The sequence below is a fragment of the Eurosta solidaginis genome, chromosome 5 (genome assembly GCF_040869045.1).
Source record: "Eurosta solidaginis isolate ZX-2024a chromosome 5, ASM4086904v1, whole genome shotgun sequence".
Classification (NCBI taxonomy): Eukaryota; Metazoa; Arthropoda; class Insecta; order Diptera; family Tephritidae; genus Eurosta; species Eurosta solidaginis.
In genome coordinates, this window is record NC_090323.1 from 93,746,176 (window position 1) to 93,772,134 (window position 25,959).

A 25,959-nucleotide genomic window follows, 5' to 3' on the forward strand; every position below is an offset into this window, starting at 1 on the left:
TTGCTTACCGGGCTAAAGGTTAGCATGCTTAAAATACGTAAGTCGTTTTGTTCAACAAATTTGAGTAGATAACTCATCAGTTGTTTGCATCAGGGCGACAATTTTTGAGATAGTTATTAAAACTGTTTAAAGGTTGTCAAACGTTGTTTCCCATTGTATATCCTTTAATTCTAGAGTTAAATTGATAAATAACGTGTACGAATTTGTTTAACGCATTTGTTTTGGTTACTCGACGTCTCGTTCTCGTGTAGCCTACATATTGCGTTTTTTTTAATTTGCTTACCGGGCTAAAGGTTAGCATGCTTAAAATACGTAAGTTGTTTTTGTTCAACAAATTTAAGTAGATAACTCATCAGTTGTTTGCATCAGAGCGACAATTTTTGAGATAGTTATTAAAATTGTTTGAAGGTTGTCAAACGTTGTTTCTCGTTGTATATCCTTTAATTCTAGAGTTAAATTGATAAATAACGTGTACGATTTTGTTTAACGCATTTGTTTTGGTTACTCGACGGCTCCGTTCTCGTGTAGCCTACATATTGCGTTTTTTTTTAATTTGCTTACCGGGCTAAAGGTTAGCATGCTTAAAATACGTCAGTCGTTTTGTTCAACAAATTTAAGTAGATAACTCATCAGTTGTTTGCATCAGAGCCACAATTTTTGAGATAGTTATTAAAACTGTTTAAAGGTTGTCAAACGTTGTTTCTCGTTGTATATCCTTTAATTCTAGAGTAAATTGATAAATAACGTGTACGAATTTGTTAAACGCATTTGTTTTGGTTACTCGACGTCTCCGTTCTCGTGTAGCCTACATATTGCGTTTTTTTTTAATTTGCTTACCGGGCTAAAGGTTAGCATGCTTAAAATACGTAAGTCGTTTTGTTCAACAAATCTAAGTAGATAACTCATCAGTTGTTTGCATCAGAGCGACAATTTTTGAGATAGTTATTAAAACTGTTTAAAGGTTGTCAAACGTTGTTTTTCGTTGTATATCCTTTAATTCTAGAGTTAAATTGATAAATAACGTGTACGAATTTGTTTAACGCATTTGTTTTGGTTACTCGACGTCTCCGTTCTCGTGTAGCCTACATATTGCGTTTTTTTTTAATTTGTTTACCGGGCTAAAGGTTAGCATGCTTAAAATATGTAAGTCGTTTTGTTCAACAAATTTAAGGAGATAACTCATCAGTTGTTTGCATCAGAGCGACAATTTTTGAGATAAGTTATTAAAACTGTTTAAAGGTTGTCAAACGTTGTTTCTCGTTGTATATCCTTTAATTCTAGAGTTAATTGATAAATAACGTGTACGAATTTGTTTAAACGCATTTGTTTTGTTTACTCGACGTCTCCGTTCTCGTGTAGCCTACATATTGCGTTTTTTTTTTAATTTGCTTACCGGGCTAAAGGTTAGCATACTTAAAATACGTAAGTCGTTTTGTTCAACAAATTTAAGTAGATAACTCATCAGTTGTTTGCATCAGAGCGACAATTTTTGAGATAGTTATTAAAACTGTTTAAAGGTTGTCAAACGTTGTTTTTCGTTGTATATCCTTTAATTCTAGAGTTAAATTGATAAATAACGTGTACGAATTTGTTTAACGCATTTGTTTTGTTTACTCGACGTCTCCGTTCTCGTGTAGCCTACATATTGCGTTTTTTTTTAATTTGCTTACCGGGCTAAAGGTTAGCATGCTTAAAATACGTAAGTCGTTTTGTTCAACAAATCTAAGTAGATAACTCATCAGTTGTTTGCATCAGAGCGGCAATTTTTGAGATAGTTATTAAAACTGTTTAAAGGTTGTCAAACGTTGTTTCTCGTTGTATATCCTTTAATTCTAGAGTTAAATTGATAAATAACGTGTACGAATTTGTTTAACGCATTTGTTTTGGTTACTCGACGTCTCCGTTCTCGTGTAGCCTACATATTGCGTTTTTTTTAATTTGTTTACCGGGCTAAAGGTTAGCATGCTTAAAATACGTAAGTCGTTTTGTTCAACAAATTTAAGGAGATAACTCATCAGTTGTTTGCATCAGAGCGACAATTTTTGAGATAGTTATTAAAACTGTTAAAAGGTTGTCAAACGTTGTTTCTCCTTGTATATCCTTTAATTCTAGAGTTAAATTGATAAATAACGTGTACGAATTTGTTTAACGCATTTGTTTTGGTTACTCGACTTCTCCGTTCTCGTGTAGCCTACATATTGCGTTTTTTTTTAATTTGCTTACCGGGCTAAAGGTTAGCATGCTTAAAATACGTAAGTCGTTTTGTTCAACAAATTTAAGTAGATAACTCATCAGTTGTATGCATCAGAGCGGCAATTTTTGAGATAGTTATTAAAACTGTTTAAAGGTTGTCAAACGTTGTTTCTCGTCGTATATCCTTTAATTCTAGAGTTAAATTGATAAATAACGTGTACGAATTTGTTTAACGCATTTGTTTTGGTTACTCGACGTCTCCGTTCTCGTGTAGCCTACATATTGCGTTTTTTTTTAATTTGCTTACCGGGCTAAAGGTAAGCATGCTTAAAATACGTAAGTCGTTTTGTTCAACAAATTTGAGTAGATAACTCATCAGTTGTTTGCATCAGAGCGACAATTTTTGAGATAGTTATTAAAACTGTTTAAAGGTTGTCAAACGTTGTTTCTCGTTGTATATCCTTTAATTCTAGAGTTAAATGATAAATAACGTGTACGAATTTGTTTAACGCATTTGTTTTGGTTACTCGACGTCTCCGTTCTCGTGTAGCCTACATATTGCGTTTTTTTTTAATTTGCTTGCCGGGCTAAAGGTTAGCATGCTTAAAATACGTAAGTCGTTTTGTTCAACAAATTTAAGTAGATAACTCCTCAGTTGTTTGCAATCAGAGCGACAATTTTTGAGATAATTATTAGAACTGTTTAAAGGTTGCCAAACGTTGTTTCTCGTTGTATATCCTTGAATTCTAGAGTTAAATTGATAAATAACGTGTACGAATTTGTTTAACGCATTTGTTTTGGTTACTCGACGGCTCAGTTCTCGTGTAGCCTACATATTGCGTTTTTTTTTAATTTGCTTACCGGGCTAAAGGTTAGCATGCTTAAATACGTAAGTCGTTTTGTTCAACAAATTTAAGTAGATAACTCCTCAGTTGTTTGCATCAGAGCGACGATTTTTGAGATAGTTATTAAAACTGTTTATAGGTTGTCAAACATCGTTTCTCGTTGTATATCCTTTAATTCTAGAGTTAAATTGATAAATAACGTGTACGAATTTGTTTAACGCATTTGTTTTGGTTACTTGACGGCTCCGTTCTCGTTTAGCCTACATATTGCGTTTTTTTTTCTAATTTGCTTACCGGGCTAAAGGTTAGCATGCTTAAAATACGTAAGTCGTTTTGTTCAACAAATTTAAGGAGATAACTCCTCAGTTGTTTGCATCAGAGCGACGATTTTTCAGATAGTTATTAAAACTGTTTAAAGGTTGTCAAACGTTGTTTCTCGTTGTGTATCCTTTAATTCTAGAGTTAAATTGATAAATAACGTGTACGAATTTGTTTAAACGCATTTGTTTTGGTTACTCGACGTCTCCGTTCTCGTGTAGCCTACATATTCCGTTTTTTTTTTATTTGCTTACCGGGCTAAAGGTTAGCATGCTTAAAATACGTAAGTCGTTTTGTTCAACAAATTTAAGTAGATAACTCCTCAGTTGTTTACATCAGAGCGACGATTTTTGAGATAGTTATTAAAACTGTTTAAAGGTTGTCAAACGTTGTTTCTCGTTGTAAATCCTTTAATTCTAGAGTCAAATTGATAAATAACGTGTACGAATTTGTTTAACGCATTTGTTTTGGTTACTCGACGGCTCCGTTCTCGTTTAGCCTACATATTGCGTTTTTTTTTAATTTGCTTACCGGGCTAAAGGTTAGCATGCTTAAAATACGTAAGTCGTTTTGTTCAACAAATTTAAGTAGATAACTCCTCAGTTGTTTACATCAGAGCGACAATTTTTGAGATAGTTATTAAAACTGTTTAAAGGTTGTCAAACGTTGTTTCTCGTTGTATATCCTTTAATTCTAGAGTTAAATTGATAAATAACGTGTACGAATTTGTTTAACGCATTTGTTTTGTTTACTCGACGTCTCCGTTCTCGTGTAGCCTACATATTGCGTTTTTTTTTAATTTGCTTACCGGGCTAAAGGTTAGCATGCTTAAAATACGTAAGTCGTTTTGTTCAACAAATTTAAGTAGATAACTCATCAGTTGTTTGCATCAGAGCGACAATTTTTGAGATAGTTATTAGAACTGTTTAAAGGTTGTCAAACGTTGTTTCTCGTTGTATATCCTTTAATTCTAGAGTTAAATTGATAAATAACGTGTACGAATTTGTTTAACGCATTTGTTTTGGTTACTCGACGTCTCCGTTCTCGTGTAGCCTACATATTGCGTTTTTTTTTTAATTTGCTTACCGGGCTAAAGGTTAGCATGCTTAAAATACGTAAGTCGTTTTGTTCAACAAATTTAAGGAGATATCTCATCAGTTGTTTGCATCAGAGCGACAATTTTTGAGATAGTTATTAAAACTGTTTAAAGGTTGTCAAACGTTGTTTCTCGTTGTATATCCTTTAATTCTAGAGTTAAATTGATAAATAACGTGTACGAATTTGTTTAACGCATTTGTTTTGTTTACTCGACGTCTCCGTTCTCGTGTAGCCTACATATTGCATTTTTTTTTTAATTTGCTTACCGGGCTAAAGGTTAGCATGCTTAAAATACGTAAGTCGTTTTGTTCAACAAATTTAAGTAGATAACTCCTCAGTTGTTTGCATCAGAGCGACGATTTTTGAGATAGTTATTAAAACTGTTTATAAGGTTGTCAAACATTGTTTCTCGTTGTATATCCTTTAATTCTAGAGTTAAATTGATAAATAACGTGTACGAATTTGTTTATCGCATTTGTTTTGGTTACTTGACGGCTCCGTTCTCGTTTAGCCTACATATTGCGTTTTTTTTTCTAATTTGCTTACCGGGCTAAAGGTTAGCATGCTTAAAATACGTAAGTCGTTTTGTTCAACAAATTTAAGGAGATAACTCCTCAGTTGTTTGCATCAGAGCGACGATTTTTCAGATAGTTATTAAAACTGTTTAAAGGTTGTCAAACGTTGTTTCTCGTTGTATATCCTTTAATTCTAGAGTTAAATTGATAAATAACGTGTACGAATTTGTTTTAACGCATTTGTTTTGGTTACTCGACGTCTCCGTTCTCGTGTAGCCTACATATTCCGTTTTTTTTTTTATGCGCTTACCGGGCTAAAGGTTAGCATGCTTAAAATACGTAAGTCGTTTTGTTCAACAAATTTAAGTAGATAACTCCTCAGTTGTTTACATCAGAGCGACGATTTTTGAGATAGTTATTAAAACTGTTTAAAGGTTGTCAAACGTTGTTTCTCGTTGTATATCCTTTAATTCTAGAGTCAAATTGATAAATAACGTGTACGAATTTGTTTAACGCATTTGTTTTGGTTACTCGACGGCTCCGTTCTCGTTTAGCCTACATATTGCGTTTTTTTTTAATTTGCTTACCGGGCTAAAGGTTAGCATGCTTAAAATACGTAAGTCGTTTTGTTCAACAAATTTAAGTAGATAACTCCTCAGTTGTTTGCATCAGAGCGACGATTTTTGAGATAGTTATTAAAACTGTTTAAAGGTTGTCAAACGTTGTTTCTCGTTGTATATCCTTTAATTCTAGAGTTAAATTGATAAATAACGTGTACGAATTTGTTTAACGCATTTGTTTTGGTTACTCGACGTCTCCGTTCTCGTGTAGCCTACATATTGCGTTTTTTTTTAATTTGCTTACCGGGCTAAAGGTTAGCATGCTTAAAATACGTAAGTCGTTTTGTTCAACAAATTTAAGTAGATAACTCATCAGTTGCTTGCATCAGAGCGACAATTTTTGAGATAGTTATTAAAACTGTTCAAAGGTTGTCAAACGTTGTTTCTCGTTGTATATCCTTTAATTCTAGAGTTAAATGATAAATAACGTGTACGAATTTGTTTAACGCATTTGTTTTGGTTACTCGACGTCTCCGTTCTCGTGTAGCCTACATATTGCGTTTTTTTTAATTTGCTTACCGGGCTAAAGGTTAGCATGCTTAAAATACGTAAGTCGTTTTGTTCAACAAATTTAGGGAGATAACTCATCAGTTGTTTGCATCAGAGCGACAATTTTTGAGATAGTTATTAAAACTGTTTAAAGGTTGTCAAACGTTGTTTCTCGTTGTATATCCTTTAATTCTAGAGTTAAATTGATAAATAACGTGTACGAATTTGTTTAACGCATTTGTTTTGTTTACTCGACGTCTCCGTTCTCGTGTAGCCTACATATTGCGTTTTTTTTTATTTGCTTACCGGGCTAAAGGTTAGCATGCTTAAAATACGTAAGTCGTTTTGTTCAACAAATTTAAGTAGATAACTCATCAGTTGTTTGCATCAGAGCGACAATTTTTGAGATAGTTATTAGAACTGTTTAAAGGTTGTCAAGCGTTGTTTCTCGTTGTATATCCCTTTAATTCTAGAGTTAAATTGATAAATAACGTGTACGAATTTGTTTAAACGCATTTGTTTTGGTTACTCGACGTCTCCGTTCTCGTGTAGCGTACATATTGCGTTTTTTTTTAATTTGCTTACCGGGCTAAAGGTTAGCATGCTTAAAATACGTAAGTCGTTTTGTTCAACAAATTTAAGGAGATAACTCATCAGTTGTTTGCATCAGAGCGGCAATTTTTGAGATAGTTATTAAAACTGTTTAAAGGTTGTCAAACGTTGTTTCTCGTTGTATATCCTTTAATTCTAGAGTTAAATTGATAAATAACGTGTACGAATATGTTTAACGCATTTGTTTTGTTTACTCGACGTCTCCGTTCTCGTGTAGCCTACATATTGCGTTTTTTTTTTAATTTGCTTACCGGGCTAAAGGTTAGCATGCTTAAAATACGTAAGTCGTTTTGTTCAACAAATTTAAGTAGATAACTCAATCAGTTGTTTGCATCAGAGCGACAATTTTTGAGATAGTTATTAAAACTGTTTAAAGGTTGTCAAACGTTGTTTCTCGTTGTATATCCTTTAATTCTAGAGTTAAATTGATAAATGACGTGTACGAATTTGTTTAACGCATTTGTTTTGGTTACTCGACTTCTCCGTTCTCGTGTAGCTTACATATTGCGTTTTTTTTTTAATTTGCTTACCGGGCTAAAGGTTAGCATGCTTAAAATACGTAAGTCGTTTTTGTTCAACAAATTTAAGTAGATAACTCATCAGTTGTTTGCATCAGAGCGACAATTTTTGAGATAGTTATTAAAACTGTTTAAAGGTTGTCAAACGTTGTTTCTCGTTGTATATCCTTTAATTCTAGAGTTAAATTGATAAATAACGTGTACGAATTTGTTTAACGCATTTGTTTTGGTTACTCGACGTCTCCGTTCTCGTGTAGCCTACATATTGCGTTTTTTTTTTAATTTGCTTACCGGGCTAAAGGTAAGCATGCTTAAAATACGTAAGTCGTTTTGTTCAACAAATTTGAGTAGATAACTCATCAGTTGTTTGCATCAGAGCGACAATTTTTGAGATAGTTATTAAAACTGTTTAAAGGTTGTCAAACGGTGTTTCTCGTTGTATATCCTTTAATTCTAGAGTTAAATTGATAAATAACGTGTACGAATTTGTTTAACGCATTTGTTTTGGTTACTCAACGTCTCCGTTCTCGTGTAGCCTACATATTGCGTTTTTTTTTAACTTGCTTACCGGGCTAAAGGTTGGCATGCTTAAAATACGTAAGTCGTTTTGTTCAACAAATTTAAGTAGATAACTCCTCAGTTGTTTGCATCAGAGCGACAATTTTTGAGATAGTTATTAGAACTGTTTAAAGGTTGCCAAACGTTGTTTCTCGTTGTATATCCTTTAATTCTAGAGTTAAATTGATAAATAACGTGTACGAATTTGTTTAACGCATTTGTTTTGGTTACTCGACGGCTCAGTTCTCGTGTAGCCTACATATTGCGTTTTTTTTTAATTTGCTTACCGGGCTAAAGGTTAGCATGCTTAAAATACGTAAGTCGTTTTGTTCAACAAATTTAAGTAGATAACTCCTCAGTTGTTTGCATCAGAGCGACGATTTTTGAGATAGTTATTAAAACTGTTTAAAGGTTGTCAAACGTTGTTTCTCGTTGTATATCCTTTAATTCTAGAGTTAAATTGATAAATAACGTGTACGAATTTGTTTAACGCATTTGTTTTGGTTACTCGACGGCTCCGTTCTCGTGTAGCCTACATATTGCGTTTTTTTTCTAATTTGCTTACCGGGCTAAAGGTTAGCATGCTCAAAATACGTAAGTCGTTTTGCTCAACAAATTTAAGGAGATAACTCCTCAGTTGTTTGCATCAGAGCGACGATTTTTGAGATAGTTATTAAAACTGTTTAAAGGTTGTCAAACGTTGTCTCTCGTTGTATATCCTTTAATTCTAGAGTTAAATTGATAAATAACGTGTACGAATTTGTTTAACGCATTTGTTTTGGTTACTCGAGGTCTCCGTTCTCGTGTAGCCTACATATTGCGTTATTTTTAATTTGCTTACCGGGCTAAAGGTTAGCATGCTTAAAATACGTAAGTCGTTTTGTTCAACAAATTTAAGTAGATAACTCCTCAGTTGTTTGCATCAGAGCGACGATTTTTGAGATAGTTATTAAAACTGTTTAAAGGTTGTCGAACGTTGTTTCTCGTTGTATATCCTTTAATTCTAGAGTTAAATTGATAAATAACGTGTACGAATTTGTTTAACGCATTTGTTTTGGTTACTTGACGTCTCCGTTCTCGTGTAGCCTACATATTGCGTTTTTTTTTTAATTTGCTTACCGGGCTAAAGGTTAGCATGCTTAAAATACGTAAGTCGTTTTGTTCAACAAATTTGAGTAGATAACTCATCAGTTGTTTGCATCAGAGCGACAATTTTTGAGATAGTTATTAATAACTGTTTAAAGGTTGTCAAACGTTGTTTCTCGTTGTATATCCTTTAATTCTAGAGTTAAATTGATAAATAACGTGTACGAATTTGTTTAACGCATTTGTTTTGGTTACTTGACGTCTCCGTTCTCGTGTAGCCTACATATTGCGTTTTTTTTTTAATTTGCTTACCGGGCTAAAGGTTAGCATGCTTAAAATACGTAAGTCATTTTGTTCAACAAATTTGAGTAGATAACTCATCAGTTGTTTGCATCAGAGCGACAATTTTGAGATAGTTATTAAAACTGTTTAAAGGTTGTCAACGTTGTTTGTCGTTGTATATCCTTTAATTCTAGAGTTAATTGATAAATAACGTGTACGAATTTGTTTAACGCATTTGTTTTGGTTACTCGACGGCTCCGTTCTCGTGTAGCCTACATATTGCGTTTTTTTTTTAATTTGCTTACCGGGCTAAAGGTTAGCATGCTTAAAATACGTAAGTCGTTTTGTTCAACAAATTTGAGTAGATAACTCATCAGTTGTTTGCATCAGAGCGACAATTTTTGAGATAGTTATTAAAACTGTTTAAAGGTTGTCAAACGTTGTTTGTCGTTGTATATCCTTTAATTCTAGAGTTAATTGATAAATAACGTGTACGAATTTGTTTAACGCATTTGTTTTGGTTACTCGACGGCTCCGTTCTCGTGTAGCCTACATATTGCGTTTTTTTTCTAATTTGCTTACCGGGCTAAAGGTTAGCATGCTCAAAATACGTAAGTCGTTTTGCTCAACAAATTTAAGGAGATAACTCCTCAGTTGTTTGCATCAGAGCGACGATTTTTGAGATAGTTATTAAAAACTGTTTAAAGGTTGTCAAACGTTGTTTCTCGTTGTATATCCTTAATTCTAGAGTCAAATTGATAAATAACGTGTACGAATTTGTTTAAACGCATTTGGTTTGGTTACTCGACGGCTCCGTTCTCGTTTAGCCTACATATTGCGTTTTTTTTTTTAATTTGCTTACCGGGCTAAAGGTTAGCATGCTTAAAATACGTAAGTCGTTTTGTTCAACAAATTTAAGTAGATAACTCCTCAGTTGTTTGCATCAGAGCGACGATTTTTGAGATAGTTATTAAAACTGTTTAAAGGTTGTCGAACGTTGTTTCTCGTTGTATATCCTTTAATTCTAGAGTTAAATTGATAAATAACGTGTACGAATTTGTTTAACGCATTTGTTTTGGTTACTTGACGTCTCCGTTCTCGTGTAGCCTACATATTGCGTTTTTTTTTAATTTGCTTACCGGGCTAAAGGTTAGCATGCTTAAAATACGTAAGTCGTTTTGTTCTAACAAATTTGAGTAGATAACTCATCAGTTGTTTGCATCAGAGCGACAATTTTTGAGATAGTTATTAAAACTGTTTAAAGGTTGTCAAACGTTGTTTCTCGTTGTATATCCTTTAATTCTAGAGTTAAATTGATAAATAACGTGTACGAATTTGTTTAACGCATTTGTTTTGGTTACTTGACGTCTCCGTTCTCGTGTAGCCTACATATTGCGTTTTTTTTTTAATTTGCTTACCGGGCTAAAGGTTAGCATGCTTAAAATACGTAAGTCATTTTGTTCAACAAATTTGAGTAGATAACTCATCAGTTGTTTGCATCAGAGCGACAATTTTGAGATAGTTATTAAAACTGTTTAAAGGTTGTCAAACGTTGTTTGTCGTTGTATATCCTTTAATTCTAGAGTTAATTGATAAATAACGTGTACGAATTTGTTTAACGCATTTGTTTTGGTTACTCGACGGCTCCGTTCTCGTGTAGCCTACATATTGCGTTTTTTTTTTAATTTGCTTAAAATACGTAAGTCGTTTTGTTCAACAAATTTAAGTAGATAACTCCTCAGTTGTTTGCACCAGAGCGACGATTTTTGAGATAGTTATTAAAACTGTTTAAAGGTTGTCAAACGTTGTTTCTCGTTGTATATCCTTTAATTCTAGAGTTAAATTGATAAATAACGTGTACGAATTTGTTTAACGCATTTGTTTGGTTACTCGACGTCTCCGTTCTCGTGTAGCCTACATATTGCGTTTTTTTTTAATTTGCTTACCGGGCTAAAGGTTAGCATGCTTAAATACGTAAGTCGTTTTGTTCAACAAATTTAAGTAGATAACTCATCAGTTGTTTGCATCAGAGCTACAATTTTTGAGATAGTTACTAAAACTGTTTAAAGGTTGTCAAACGTTGCTTCTCGTTGTATATCCTTTAATTCTAGAGTTAAATTGATAAATAACGTGTACGAATTTGTTTAACGCATTTGTTTTGGTTACTCGACGTCTCCGTCTCGTGTAGCCTACATATTGCGTTTTTTTTTAATTTGCTTACCGGGCTAAAGGTTAGCATGCTTAAAATACGTAAGTCGTTTTGTTCAACAAATTTAAGTAGATAACTCATCAGTTGTTTGCATCAGAGCGACAATTTTTGAGATAGTTATTAAAACTGTTAAAGGTTGTAAAACGTTGTTTCTCGTTGTATATCCTTTAATTCTAGAGTTAAATTGATAAATAACGTGTACGAATTTTGTTTAACGCATTTGTTTTGGTTACTCGACGGCTCCGTTCTCGTGTAGCTTACATATTGCGTTTTTTTTTAATTTGCTTACCGGGCTAAAGGTTAGCATGCTTAAAATACGTAAGTCGTTTTGTTCAACAAATTTAAGTAGATAACTCCTCAGTTGTTTGCATCAGAGCGACGATTTTTGAGATAGTTATTAGAACTGTTTAAAGGTTGCCAAACGTTGTTTCTCGTTGTACATCCTTTAATTCTAGAGTCAAATTGATAAATAACGTGTACGAATTTGTTTAACGCATTTGTTTTGGTTACTCCACGTCTCCGTTCTCGTGTAGCCTACATATTGCGTTTTTTTTTTTAATTTGCTTACCGGGCTAAAGGTTAGCATGCTTAAAATACGTAAGTCGTTTTGTTCAACAAATTTAAGTAGATAACTCATCAGTTGTTTGCATCAGAGCGACAATTTTTGAGATAGTTATTAAAACTGTTTAAAGGTTGTCAAACGTTGTTTCTCGTTGTATATCCTTTAATTCTATAGTTAAATTGATAAATAACGTGTACGAATTTGTTTAACGCATTTGTTTGGTTACTCGACGTCTCCGTTCTCGTGTAGCCTACATATTGCGTTTTTTTTTTAATTTGCTTACCGGGCTAAAGGTTAGCATGCTTAAAATACGTAATTCGTTTTGTTCAACAAATTTAAGTAGATAACTCATCAGTTGTTTGCATCAGAGCGACAATTTTTGAGATAGTTATTAAAACTGTTTAAAGTTGCCAAACGTTGTTTCTCGTTGTATATCCTTTAATTCTAGAGTTAATTGATAAATAACGTGTAAGAATTTGTTTAACGCATTTGTTTTGGTTACTCGACGGCTCCGTTCTCGTGTAGCCTACATATTGCGTTTTTTTTTAATTTGCTTACCGGGCTAAAGGTTAGCATGCTTAAAATACGTAAGTCGTTTTGTTCAACAAATTTAAGTAGATAACTCCTCAGTTGTTTGCATCAGAGCGAAAATTTTTGAGATAGTTATTAAAACTGTTTAAAGGTTGTCAAACGTTGTTTCTCGTTGTATATCCTTTAATTCTAGAGTTAAATTGATAAATAACGTGTACGAATTTGTTTAACGCATTTGTTTTGGTTACTCGACGTCTCCGTTCTCGTGTAGCCTACATATTGCGTTTTTTTTTTAATTTGCTTACCGGGCTAAAGGTTAGCATGCTTAAAATACGTAAGTCGTTTTGTTCAACAAATTTAAGTAGATAACTCATCAATTGTTTGCATCAGAGCGACAATTTTTGAGATAGTTATTAAAACTGTTTAAAGGTTGTCAAACGTTGTTTCTCGTTGTATATCCTTTAATTCTATAGTTAAATTGATAAATAACGTGTACGAATTTGTTTAACGCATTTGTTTTGGTTACTCGACGTCTCCGTTCTCGTGTAGCCTACATATTGCGTTTTTTTTTAATTTGCTTACCGGGCTAAAGGTTAGCATGCTTAAAATACGTAATTCGTTTTGTTCAACAAATTTAAGTAGATAACTCATCAGTTGTTTGCATCAGAGCGACAATTTTTGAGATAGTTATTAAAACTGTTTAAAGGTTGTCAAACGTTGTTTCTCGTTGTATATCCTTTAATTCTAGAGTTAAATTGATAAATAACGTGTACGAATTTGTTTAACGCATTTGTTTTGGTTACTCGACGTCTCCGTTCTCGTGTAGCCTACATATTGCGTTTTTTTTTTTTATTTGCTTACCGGGCTAAAGGTTAGCATGCTTAAAATACGTAATCGTTTTGTTCAACAAATTTAAGTAGATAACTCATCAGTTGTTTGCATCAGAGCGACAATTTTTGAGATAGTTATTAAAACTGTTTAAAGGTTGTCAAACGTTGTTTCTCGTTGTATATCCTTTAATTCTAGAGTTAAATTGATAAATAACGTGTACGAATTTGTTTAACGCATTTGTTTTGGTTACTCGACGTCTCCGTTCTCGTGTAGCCTACATATTGCGTTTTTTTTTTTAATTTGCTTACCGGGCTAAAGGTTAGCATGCTTAAAATACGTAAGTCGTTTTGTTCAACAAATTTAAGTAGATAACTCATCAGTTGTTTGCATCAGAGTGACAATTTTTGAGATAGTTATTAAAACTGTTTAAAGGTTGTCAAACGTTGTTTCTCGTTGTATATCCTTTAATTCTAGAGTTAAAATGATAAATAACGTGTACGAATTTGTTTAACGCATTTGTTTTGGTTACTCGACGTCTCCGTTCTCGTGTAGCCTACATATTGCGTTTTTTTTTAAATTTGCTTACCGGGCTAAAGGTTAGCATGCTTAAAATACGTAATTCGTTTTGTTCAACAAATTTAAGTAGATAACTCATCAGTTGTTTGCATAGAGTTAAATTGATAAATAACGTGTACGAATTTGTTTAACGCATTTGTTTTGGTTACTCGACGACTCCGTTCTCGTGTAGCCTACATATTGCGTTTTTTTTTTAATCTGCTTACCGGGCTAAAGGTTAGCATGCTTAAAATATGTAAGTCGTTTTGTTCAACAAATTTGAGTAGATAACTCATCAGTTGTTTGCATCAGAGCGACAATTTTTGAGATAGTTATTAAAACTGTTTAAAGGTTGTCAAACGTTGTTTCTCGTTGTATATCCTTTAATTCTAGAGTTAAATTGATAAATAACGTGTATGAATTTGTTTAACGCATTTGTTTTGGTTACTCGACGTCTCCGTTCTCGTGTAGCCTACATATTGCGTTTTTTTTAATTTGCTTACCGGGCTAAAGGTTAGCATGCTTAAAATACGTAAGTCGTTTTGTTCAACAAATTTAAGTAGATAACTCCTCAGTTGTTTGCATCAGAGCGACGATTTTTGAGATAGTTATTAAAACTGTTTAAAGGTTGTCAAACGTTGTTTCTCGTTGTATATCCTTTAATTCTAGAGTTAAATTGATAAATAACGTGTACGAATTTGTTTAACGCATTTGTTTTGGTTACTCGACGGCTCCGTTCTCGTGTAGCCTACATATTGCGTTTTTTTTTAATTTGCTTACCGGGCTAAAGGTTAGCATGCTTAAAATATGTAAGTCGTTTTGTTCAACAAATTTGAGTAGATAACTCATCAGTTGTTTGCATCAGAGCGACAATTTTTGAGATAGTTATTAAAACTGTTTAAAGGTTGTCAAACGTTGTTTCTCGTTGTATATCCTTTAATTCTAGAGTTAAATTGATAAATAACGTGTACGAATTTGTTTAACGCATTTGTTTTGGTTACTCGACGTCTCCGTTCTCGTGTAGCCTACATATTGCGTTTTTTTTTTAATTTGCTTACCGGGCTAAAGGTTAGCATGCTTAAAATACGTAAGTCGTTTTGTTCAACAAATTTAAGTAGATAACTCATCAGTTGTTTGCATCAGAGCGACAATTTTTGAGATAGTTATTAAAACTGTTTAAAGGTTGTCAAACGTTGCTTCTCGTTGTATATCCTTTAATTCAAGAGTTAAATTGATAAATAACGTGTAGGAATTTGTTTAACGCATTTGTTTTGGTTACTCGATGTCTCCGTTCTCGTGTAGCCTACATATTGCGTTTTTTTTTTTTAATTTGCTTACCGGGCTAAAGGTTAGCATGCTTAAAATACGTAAGTCGTTTTGTTCAACAAATTTAAGTAGATAACTCATCAGTTGTTTGCATCAGAGCGACAATTTTTGAGATAGTTATTAAAACTGTTTAAAGGTTGTCAAACGTTGTTTCTCGTTGTATATCCTTTAATTCTAGAGTTAAATTGATAAATAACGTGTACGAATTTGTTTAACGCATTTGTTTTGGTTACTCGAAGTCTCCGTTCTCGTGTAGCCTACATATTGCGTTTTTTTTTTAATTTGCTTACCGGGCTAAAGGTTAGCATACTTAAAATACGTAAGTCGTTTTGTTCAACAAATTTAAGTAGATAACTCCTCAGTTGTTTGCATCAGAGCGACGATTTTTGAGATAGTTATTAAAACTGTTTAAAGGTTGTCAAACGTTGTTTCTCGTTGTATATCCTTTAATTCTAGAGTTAAATAGATAAATAACGTGTACGAATTTGTTTAACGCATTTGTTTTGGTTACTGGACGGCTCCGTTCTCGTGTAGCCTACATATTGCGTTTTTTTTTTAATTTGCTTACCGGGCTAAAGGTTAGCATGCTTAAAATATGTAAGTCGTTTTGTTCAACAAATTTGAGTAGATAACTCATCAGTTGTTTGCATCAGAGCGACAATCTTTGAGATAGTTATTAAAACTGTTTAAAGGTTGTCAAACGTTGTTTCTCGTTGTATATCCTTTAATTCTAGAGTTAAATTGATAAATAACGTGCACGAATTTGTTTAACGCATTTGTTTTGGTTACTCGACGGCTCCGTTCTCGTGTAGCCTACATATTGCGTTTTTTTTTTAATTTGCTTACCGGGCTAAAGGTTAGCATGCTTAAAATACGTAAGTCGTTTTGTTCAACAAATTTAAGTAGATAACTCATCAGTTGTTTGCATCAGAGCGACAATTTTTGAGATAGTTATTAAAACTGTTTAAAGGTTGTCAAACGTTGTTTCTCGTTGTATATCCTTTAATTCTAGAGTTAAATTGATAAATAACGTGTACGAATTTGTTTAGCGCATTTGTTTTGGTTACTCGACGTCTCCGTTCTCGTGTAGCCTACATATTGCGTTTTTTTTTTAATTTGCTTACCGGGCTAAAGGTTAGCATGCTTCAAATACGTAAGTCGTTTTGTTCAACAAATTTGAGTAGATAACTCATCAGTTGTTTGCATCAGAGCGACAATTTTTGAGATAGTTATTAAAACTGTTTAAAGGTTGTCAAATGTTGTTTCTCGTTGTATATCCTTTAATTCTAGAGTTAAATTTATAAATAACGTGTACGAATTTGTTTAACGCATTTGTTTTGGTTACTCGACGACTCCGTTCTCGTGTAGCCTACATATTGCGTTTTTTTTTTAATCTGCTTACCGGGCTAAAGGTTAGCATGCTTAAAATATGTAAGTCGTTTTGTTCAACAAATTTGAGTAGATAACTCATCAGTTGTTTGCATCAGAGCGACAATTTTTGAGATAGTTATTAAAACTGTTTAAAGGTTGTCAAACGTTGTTTCTCGTTGTATATCCTTTAATTCTAGAGTTAAATTGATAAATAACGTGTATGAATTTGTTTAACGCATTTGTTTTGGTTACTCGACGTCTCCGTTCTCGTGTAGCCTACATATTGCGTTTTTTTTTAATTTGCTTACCGGGCTAAAGGTTAGCATGCTTAAAATACGTAAGTCGTTTTGTTCAACAAATTTAAGTAGATAACTCCTCAGTTGTTTGCATCAGAGCGACGATTTTTGAGATAGTTATTAAAACTGTTTAAAGGTTGTCAAACGTTGTTTCTCGTTGTATATCCTTTAATTCTAGAGTTAAATTGATAAATAACGTGTACGAATTTGTTTAACGCATTTGTTTTGGTTACTCGACGGCTCCGTTCTCGTGTAGCCTACATATTGCGTTTTTTTTTTTAATTTGCTTACCGGGCTAAAGGTTAGCATGCTTAAAATATGTAAGTCGTTTTGTTCAACAAATTTGAGTAGATAACTCATCAGTTGTTTGCATCAGAGCGACAATTTTTGAGATAGTTATTAAAACTGTTTAAAGGTTGTCAAACGTTGTTTCTCGTTGTATATCCTTTAATTCTAGAGTTAAATTGATAAATAACGTGTACGAATTTGTTTAACGCATTTGTTTTGGTTACTCGACGTCTCCGTTCTCGTGTAGCCTACATATTGCGTTTTTTTTTTTAATTTGCTTACCGGGCTAAAGGTTAGCATGCTTAAAATACGTAAGTCGTTTTGTTCAACAAATTTAAGTAGATAACTCATCAGTTGTTTGCATCAGAGCGACAATTTTTGAGATAGTTATTAAAACTGTTTAAAGGTTGTCAAACGTTGTTTCTCGTTGTATATCCTTTAATTCTGGAGTTAAATTGATAAATAACGTGTACGAATTTGTTTAACGCATTTGTTTTGGTTACTCGACGGCTCAGTTCTCTTGTAGCCTACATATTGCGTTTTCTTTTTAATTTGCTTACCGGGCTAAAGGTTAGCATGCTTAAAATATGTAAGTCGTTTTGTTCAACAAATTTGAGTAGATAACTCATCAGTTGTTTGCATCAGAGCGACAATTTTTGAGATAGTTATTAAAACTGTTTAAAGGTTGTCAAACGTTGTTTCTCGTTGTATATCCTTTAATTCTAGAGTTAAATTGATAAATAACGTGTACGAATTTGTTTAACGCATTTGTTTTGGTTACTCGATGGCTCAGTTCTCGTGTAGCCTACATATTGCGTTTTTTTTTAATTTGCTTACCGGGCTAAAGGTTAGCATGCTTAAAATACGTAAGTCATTTTGTTCAACAAATTTAAGTAGATAACTCATCAGTTGTTTGCATCAGAGCGACAATTTTTGAGATAGTTATTAAAACTGTTTAAAGGTTGTCAAACGTTGTTTCTCGTTGTATATCCTTTAATTCTAGAGCTAAATTGATAAATAACGTGTACGAATTTGTTTAACGCATTTGTTTTGGTTACTCGACGTCTCCGTTCTCGTGTAGCCTACATATTGCGTTTTTTTTTTTAATTTGCTTACCGGGCTAAAGGCTAGCATGCTTAAAATACGTAAGTCGTTTTGTTCAACAAATTTAAGTAGATAACTCCTCAGTTGTTTGCATCAGAGCGACGATTTTTGAGATAGTTATTAAAACTGTTTAAAGGTTGTCAAACGTTGTTTCTCGTTGTATATCCTTTAATTCTAGAGTTAAATTGATAAATAACGTGTACGAATTTGTTTAACGCATTTGTTTTGGTTACTCGACGGCTCCGTTCTCGTGTAGCTTACATATTGCGTTTTTTTTTTTAATTTGCTTACCGGGCTAAAGGTTAGCATGCTTAAAATACGTAAGTCGTTTTGTTCAACAAATTTAAGTAGATAACTCATCAGTTGTTTGCATCAGAGCTACAATTTTTGAGATAGTTATTAAAACTGTTTAAAGGTTGTCAAACCTTGTTTCTCGTTGTATATCCTTTAATTCTAGAGTTAAATTGATAAATAACGTGTACGAATTTGTTTAACGCATTTGTTTTGGTTACTCGACGTCTCCGTTCTCGTGTAGCCTACATATTGCGTTTTTTTTTAAATTTGTTTACCGGGCTAAAGGTTAGCATGCTTAAAATACGTAAGTCGTTTTGTTCAACAAATTTAAGTAGATAACTCATCAGTTGTTTGCATCAGAGCGAGAATTTTTGAGATAGTTATTAAAACTGTTTAAAGGTTGTCAAACGTTGTTTCTCGTTGTATATCCTTTAATTCTAGAGTTAAATTGATAAATAACGTGTACGAATTTGTTAACGCATTTGTTTTGGTTACTCGACGTCTCCGTTCTCGTGTAGCCTACATATTGCGTTTTTTTTTTAATTTGCTTACCGGGCTAAAGGTTAGCATGCTTAAAATACGTAAGTCGTTTTGTTCAACAAATTTGAGTAGATAACTCATCAGTTGTTTGCATCAGAGCGACAATTTTTGAGATAGTTATTAAAACTGTTTAAAGGTTGTCAAACGTTGTTTCTCGTTGTATATCCTTTAATTCTAGAGTTAAATTGATAAATAACGTGTACGAATTTGTTTAACGCATTTGTTTTGGTTACTCGACGGCTCCGTTCTCGTGTAGCCTACATATTGCGTTTTTTTTTTTAATTTGCTTACCGGGCTAAAGGTTAGCATACTTAAAATACGTAAGTCGTTTTGTTCAACAAATTTAAGTAGATAACTCATCAGTTGTTTGCATCAGAGCGACAATTTTTGAGATAGTTATTAAAACTGTTTAAAGGTTGTCAAACGTTGTTTCTCGTTGTATATCCTTTAATTCTAGAGTTAAATTGATAAATAACGTGTACGAATTTGTTTAACGCATTTGTTTTGGTTTCTCGACGGCTCCGTTCTCGTGTAGCCTACATATTGCGTTTTTTTTTTAATTTGCTTACCGGGCTAAAGGTTAGCATGCTTAAAATATGTAAGTCGTTTTGTTCAACAAATTTGAGTAGATAACTCATCAGTTGTTTGCATCAGAGCGACAATTTTTGAGATAGTTATTAAAACTGTTTAAAGGTTGTCAAACGTTGTTTCTCGTTATATATCCTTTAATTCTAGAGTTAAATTGATAAATAACGTGTACGAATTTGTTTAACGCATTTATTTTGGTTACTCGACGTCTCCGTTCTCGTGTAGCCTACATATTGCGTTTTTTTTTTTAATTTGCTTATCGGGCTAAAGGTTAGCATGCTTAAAATACGTAAGTCGTTTTGTTCAACAAATTTAAGTAGATAACTCATCAGTTGTTTGCATCAGAGCTACAATTTTTGAGATAGTTATTAAAACTGTTTAAAGGTTGTCAAACCTTGTTTCTCGTTGTATATCCTTTAATTCTAGAGTTAAATTGATAAATAACGTGTACGAATTTGTTTAACGCATTTGTTTTGATTACTCGACGTCTCCGTTCTCGTGTAGCCTACATATTGCGTTTTTTTTTAAATTTGTTTACCGGGCTAAAGGTTAGCATGCTTAAAATACGTAAGTCGTTTTGTTCAACAAATTTAAGTAGATAACTCATCAGTTGTTTGCATCAGAGCGAGAATTTTTGAGATAGTTATTAAAACTGTTTAAAGGTTGTCAAACGTTGTTTCTCGTTGTATATCCTTTAATTCTAGAGTTAAATTGATAAATAACGTGTACGAATTTGTTAACGCATTTGTTTTGGTTACTCGACGTCTCCGTTCTCGTGTAGCCTACATATTGCGTTTTTTTTTTAATTTGCTTACCGGGCTAAAGGTTAGCATGCTTAAAATACGTAAGTCGTTTTGTTCAACAAATTTGAGTAGATAACTCATCAGTTGTTTGCATCAGAGCGACAATTTTTGAGATAGTTATTAAAACTGTTTAAAGGTTGTCAAACGTTGTTTCTCGTTGTATATCCTTTAATTCTAGAGTTAAATTGATAAATAACGTGTACGAATTTGTTTAACGCATTTGTTTTGGTTACTCGACGGCTCCGTTCTCGTGTAGCCTACATATTGCGTTTTTTTTTTTAATTTGCTTACCGGGCTAAAGGTTAGCATACTTAAAATACGTAAGTCGTTTTGTTCAACAAATTTAAGTAGATAACTCATCAGTTGTTTGCATCAGAGCGACAATTTTTGAGATAGTTATTAAAACTGTTTAAAGGTTGTCAAACGTTGTTTCTCGTTGTATATCCTTTAATTCTAGAGTTAAATTGATAAATAACGTGTACGAATTTGTTTAACGCATTTGTTTTGGTTTCTCGACGGCTCCGTTCTCGTGTAGCCTACATATTGCGTTTTTTTTTTAATTTGCTTACCGGGCTAAAGGTTAGCATGCTTAAGATATGTAAGTCGTTTTGTTCAACAAATTTGAGTAGATAACTCATCAGTTGTTTGCATCAGAGCGACAATTTTTGAGATAGTTATTAAAACTGTTTAAAGGTTGTCAAACGTTGTTTCTCGTTGTATATCCTTTAATTCTAGAGTTAAATTGATAAATAACGTGTACGAATTTGTTTAACGCATTTGTTTTGGTTACTCGACGTCTCCGTTCTCGTGTAGCCTACATATTGCGTTTTTTTTTTTAATTTGCTTACCGGGCTAAAGGTTAGCATGCTTAAAATACGTAAGTCGTTTTGTTCAACAAATTTAAGTAGATAACTCATCAGTTGTTTGCATCAGAGCGACAATTTTTGAGATAGTTATTAAAACTGTTTAAAGGTTGTCAAACGTTGTTTCTCGTTGTATATCCTTTAATTCTGGAGTTAAATTGATAAATAACGTGTACGAATTTGTTTAACGCATTTGTTTTGGTTACTCGACGGCTCAGTTCTCTTGTAGCCTACATATTGCGTTTTCTTTTTAATTTGCTTACCGGGCTAAAGGTTAGCATGCTTAAAATATGTAAGTCGTTTTGTTCAACAAATTTGAGTAGATAACTCATCAGTTGTTTGCATCAGAGCGACAATTTTTGAGATAGTTATTAAAACTGTTTAAAGGTTGTCAAACGTTGTTTCTCGTTGTATATCCTTTAATTCTAGAGTTAAATTGATAAATAACGTGTACGAATTTGTTTAACGCATTTGTTTTGGTTACTCGATGGCTCAGTTCTCGTGTAGCCTACATATTGCGTTTTTTTTAATTTGCTTACCGGGCTAAAGGTTAGCATGCTTAAAATACGTAAGTCGTTTTGTTCAACAAATTTAAGTAGATAACTCATCAGTTGTTTGCATCAGAGCGACAATTTTTGAGATAGTTATTAAAACTGTTTAAAGGTTGTCAAACGTTGTTTCTCGTTGTATATCCTTTAATTCTAGAGCTAAATTGATAAATAACGTGTACGATTTTTTTTAACGCATTTGTTTTGGTTACTCGACGTCTCCGTTCTCGTGTAGCCTACATATTGCGTTTTTTTTTTTAATTTGCTTACCGGGCTAAAGGTTAGCATGCTTAAAATACGTAAGTCGTTTTGTTCAACAAATTTAAGTAGATAACTCCTCAGTTGTTTGCATCAGAGCGACGATTTTTGAGATAGTTATTAAAACTGTTTAAAGGTTGTCAAACGTTGTTTCTCGTTGTATATCCTTTAATTCTAGAGTTAAATTGATAAATAACGTGTACGAATTTGTTTAACGCATTTGTTTTGGTTACTCGACGGCTCCGTTCTCGTGTAGCTTACATATTGCGTTTTTTTTTTTAATTTGCTTACCGGGCTAAAGGCTAGCATGCTTAAAATACGTAAGTCGTTTTGTTCAACAAATTTAAGTAGATAACTCATCAGTTGCTTGCATCAGAGCTACAATTTTTGAGATAGTTATTAAAACTGTTTAAAGGTTGTCAAACCCTGTTTCTCGTTGTATATCCTTTAATTCTAGAGTTAAATTGATAAATAACGTGTACGAATTTGTTTAACGCATTTGTTTTGGTTACTCGACGTCTCCGTTCTCGTGTAGCCTACATATTGCGTTTTTTTTTTATTTTGTTTACCGGGCTAAAGGTTAGCATGCTTAAAATACGTAAGTCGTTTTGTTCAACAAATTTAAGTAGATAACTCATCAGTTGTTTGCATCAGAGCGAGAATTTTTGAGATAGTTATTAAAACTGTTTAAAGGTTGTCAAACGTTGTTTCTCGTTGTATATCCTTTAATTCTAGAGTTAAATTGATAAATAACGTGTACGAATTTGTTAACGCATTTGTTTTGGTTACTCGACGTCTCCGTTCTCGTGTAGCCTACATATTGCGTTTTTTTTTTTAATTTGCTTACCGGGCTAAAGGTTAGCATGCTTAAAATACGTAAGTCGTTTTGTTCAACAAATTTGAGTAGATAACTCATCAGTTGTTTGCATCAGAGCGACAATTTTTGAGATAGTTATTAAAACTGTTTAAAGGTTGTCAAACGTTGTTTCTCGTTGTATAGCCTTTAATTCTAGAGTTAAATTGATAAATAACGTGTACGAATTTGTTTAACGCATTTGTTTTGGTTACTCGACGGCTCCGTTCTCGTGTAGCCTACATATTGCGTTTTTTTTTTTAATTTGCTTACCGGGCTAAAGGTTAGCATACTTAAAATACGTAAGTCGTTTTGTTCAACAAATTTAAGTAGATAACTCATCAGTTGTTTGCATCAGAGCGACAATTTTTGAGATAGTTATTAAAACTGTTTAAAGGTTGTCAAACGTTGTTTCTCGTTGTATATCCTTTAATTCTAGAGTTAAATTGATAAATAACGTGTACGAATTTGTTTAACGCATTTGGTTTGGTTACTCGACGTCTCCGTTCTCGTGTAGCCTACATATTGCGTTTTTTTTTTTAATTTGCTTACCGGGCTAAAGGTTAGCATACTTAAAATACGTAAGTCGTTTTGTTCAACAAATTTTAGTAGATAACTCAGCAGTTGTTTGCATCAGAGCGACAATTTTTGAGATAGTTATTAAAACTGTTTAAAGGTTGTCAAACGTTGTTTCTCGTTGTATATCCTTTAATTCTAGAGTTAAATTGATAAATAACGTGTACGAATTTGTTAACGCATTTGTTTTGGTTACTCGACGTCTCCGTTCTCGTGTAGCCTACATATTGCGTTTTTTTTTTAATTTGCTTACCGGGCTAAAGGTTAGCATGCTTAAAATACGTAAGTCGTTTTGTTCAACAAATTTGAGTAGATAACTCATCAGTTGTTTGCATCAGAGCGACAATTTTTGAGATAGTTATTAAAACTGTTTAAAGGTTGTCAAACGTTGTTTCTCGTTGTATATCCTTTAATTCTAGAGTTAAATTGATAAATAACGTGTACGAATTTGTTTAACGCATTTGTTTTGGTTACTCGACGTCTCCGTTCTCGTGTAGCCTACATATTGCGTTTTTTTTTAATTTGCTTACCGGGCTAAAGGTTAGCATGCTTAAAATACGTAAGTCGTTTTGTTCAACAAATTTAAGTAGATAACTCCTCAGTTGTTTGCATCAGAGCGACAATTTTTGAGATAGTTATTAAAACTGTTTAAAGGTTGTCAAACGTTGTTTCTCGTTGTATATCCTTTAATTCTAGAGTCAAATTGATAAATAGCGTGTACGAATTTGTTTAACGCATTTGTTTTGGTTACTCGACGTCTCCGTTCTCGTGTAGCCTACATATTGCGTTTTTTTTTTTAATTTGCTTACCGGGCTAAAGGTTAGCATGCTTAAAATACGTAAGTCGTTTTGTTCAACAAATTTAAGTAGATAACTCCTCAGTTGTTTGCATCAGAGCGACAATTTTTGAGATAGTTATTAAAACTGTTTAAAGGTTGTCAAACGTTGTTTCTCGTTGTATATCCTTTAATTCTAGAGTTAAATTGATAAATAACGTGTACGAATTTGTTTAACGCATTTGTTTTGGTTACTCGACGTCTCCGTCCTCGTGTAGCCTACATATTGCGTTTTTTTTTAATTTGCTTACCGGGCTAAAGGTTAGCATGCTTAAAATACGTAAGTCGTTTTGTTCAACAAATTTAAGTAGATAACTCCTCAGTTGTTTGCATCAGAGCGACAATTTTTGAGATAGTTATTAAAACTGTTTAAAGGTTGTCAAACGTTGTTTCTCGTTGTATATCCTTTAATTCTAGAGTTAAATTGATAAATAATGTGTACGAATTTGTTTAACGCATTTGTTTTGGTTACTCGACGGCTCCGTTCTCGTGTAGCCTACATATTGCGTTTTTTTTTTAATTTGCTTACCGGGGTAAAGGTTAGCATGCTTAAAATACGTAAGTCGTTTTGTTCAACAAATTTTAGTAGATAAGTAAGCAGTTGTTTGCATCAGAGCGACAATTTTTGAGATAGTTATTAAAACTGTTTAAAGGTTGTCAAACGTTGTTTCTCGTTGTATATCCTTTAATTCTAGAGTTAAATTGATAAATAACGTGTACGAATTTGTTTAACGCATTTGTTTTGGTTACTCGACGCCTCCGTTCTCGTGTAGCCTACATATTGCGTTTTTTTTTTAATTTGCTTACCGGGCTAAAGGTTAGCATGCTTAAAATACGTAAGTCGTTTTGTTCAACAAATTTAAGTAGATAACTCATCAGTTGTTTGCATCAGAGCGACAATTTTTGAGATAGTTATTAAAACTGTTTAAAGGTTGTCAAACGTTGTTTCTCGTTGTATATCCTTTAATTCTAGAGTTAAATTGATAAATAACGTGTACGAATTTGTTTAACGCATTTGTTTTGGTTACTCGACGGCTCCGTTTTCGTGTAGCCTACATATTGCGTTTTTTTTCTAAGTTGCTTACCGGGCTAAAGATTAGCATGCTTAAAATACGTAAGTCGTTTTGTTCAACAAATTTAAGTAGATAACTCATCAGTTGTTTGCATCAGAACCACAATTTTTGAGATAGTTATTAAAACTGTTTAAAGGTTGTCAAACGTTGTTTCTCATTGTATATCCTTTAATTCTAGAGTTAAATTGATAAATAACGTGTACGAATTTGTTTAACGCATTTGTTTTGGTTACTCGACGTCTCCGTTCTCGTGTAGCCTACATATTGCGTTTTTTTTTTTAATTTGCTTACCGGGCTAAAGGTTAGCATGCTTAAAATACGTAAGTCGTTTTGTTCAACAAATTTAAGTAGATAACTCCTCAGTTGTTTGCATCAGAGCGACGATTTTTGAGATAGTTATTAAAACTGTTTAAAGGTTGTCAAACGTTGTTTCTCGTTGTATATCCTTTAATTCTAGAGTTAAATTGATAAATAACGTGTACGAATTTGTTTAACGCATTTGTTTGGGTTACTCGACGTCT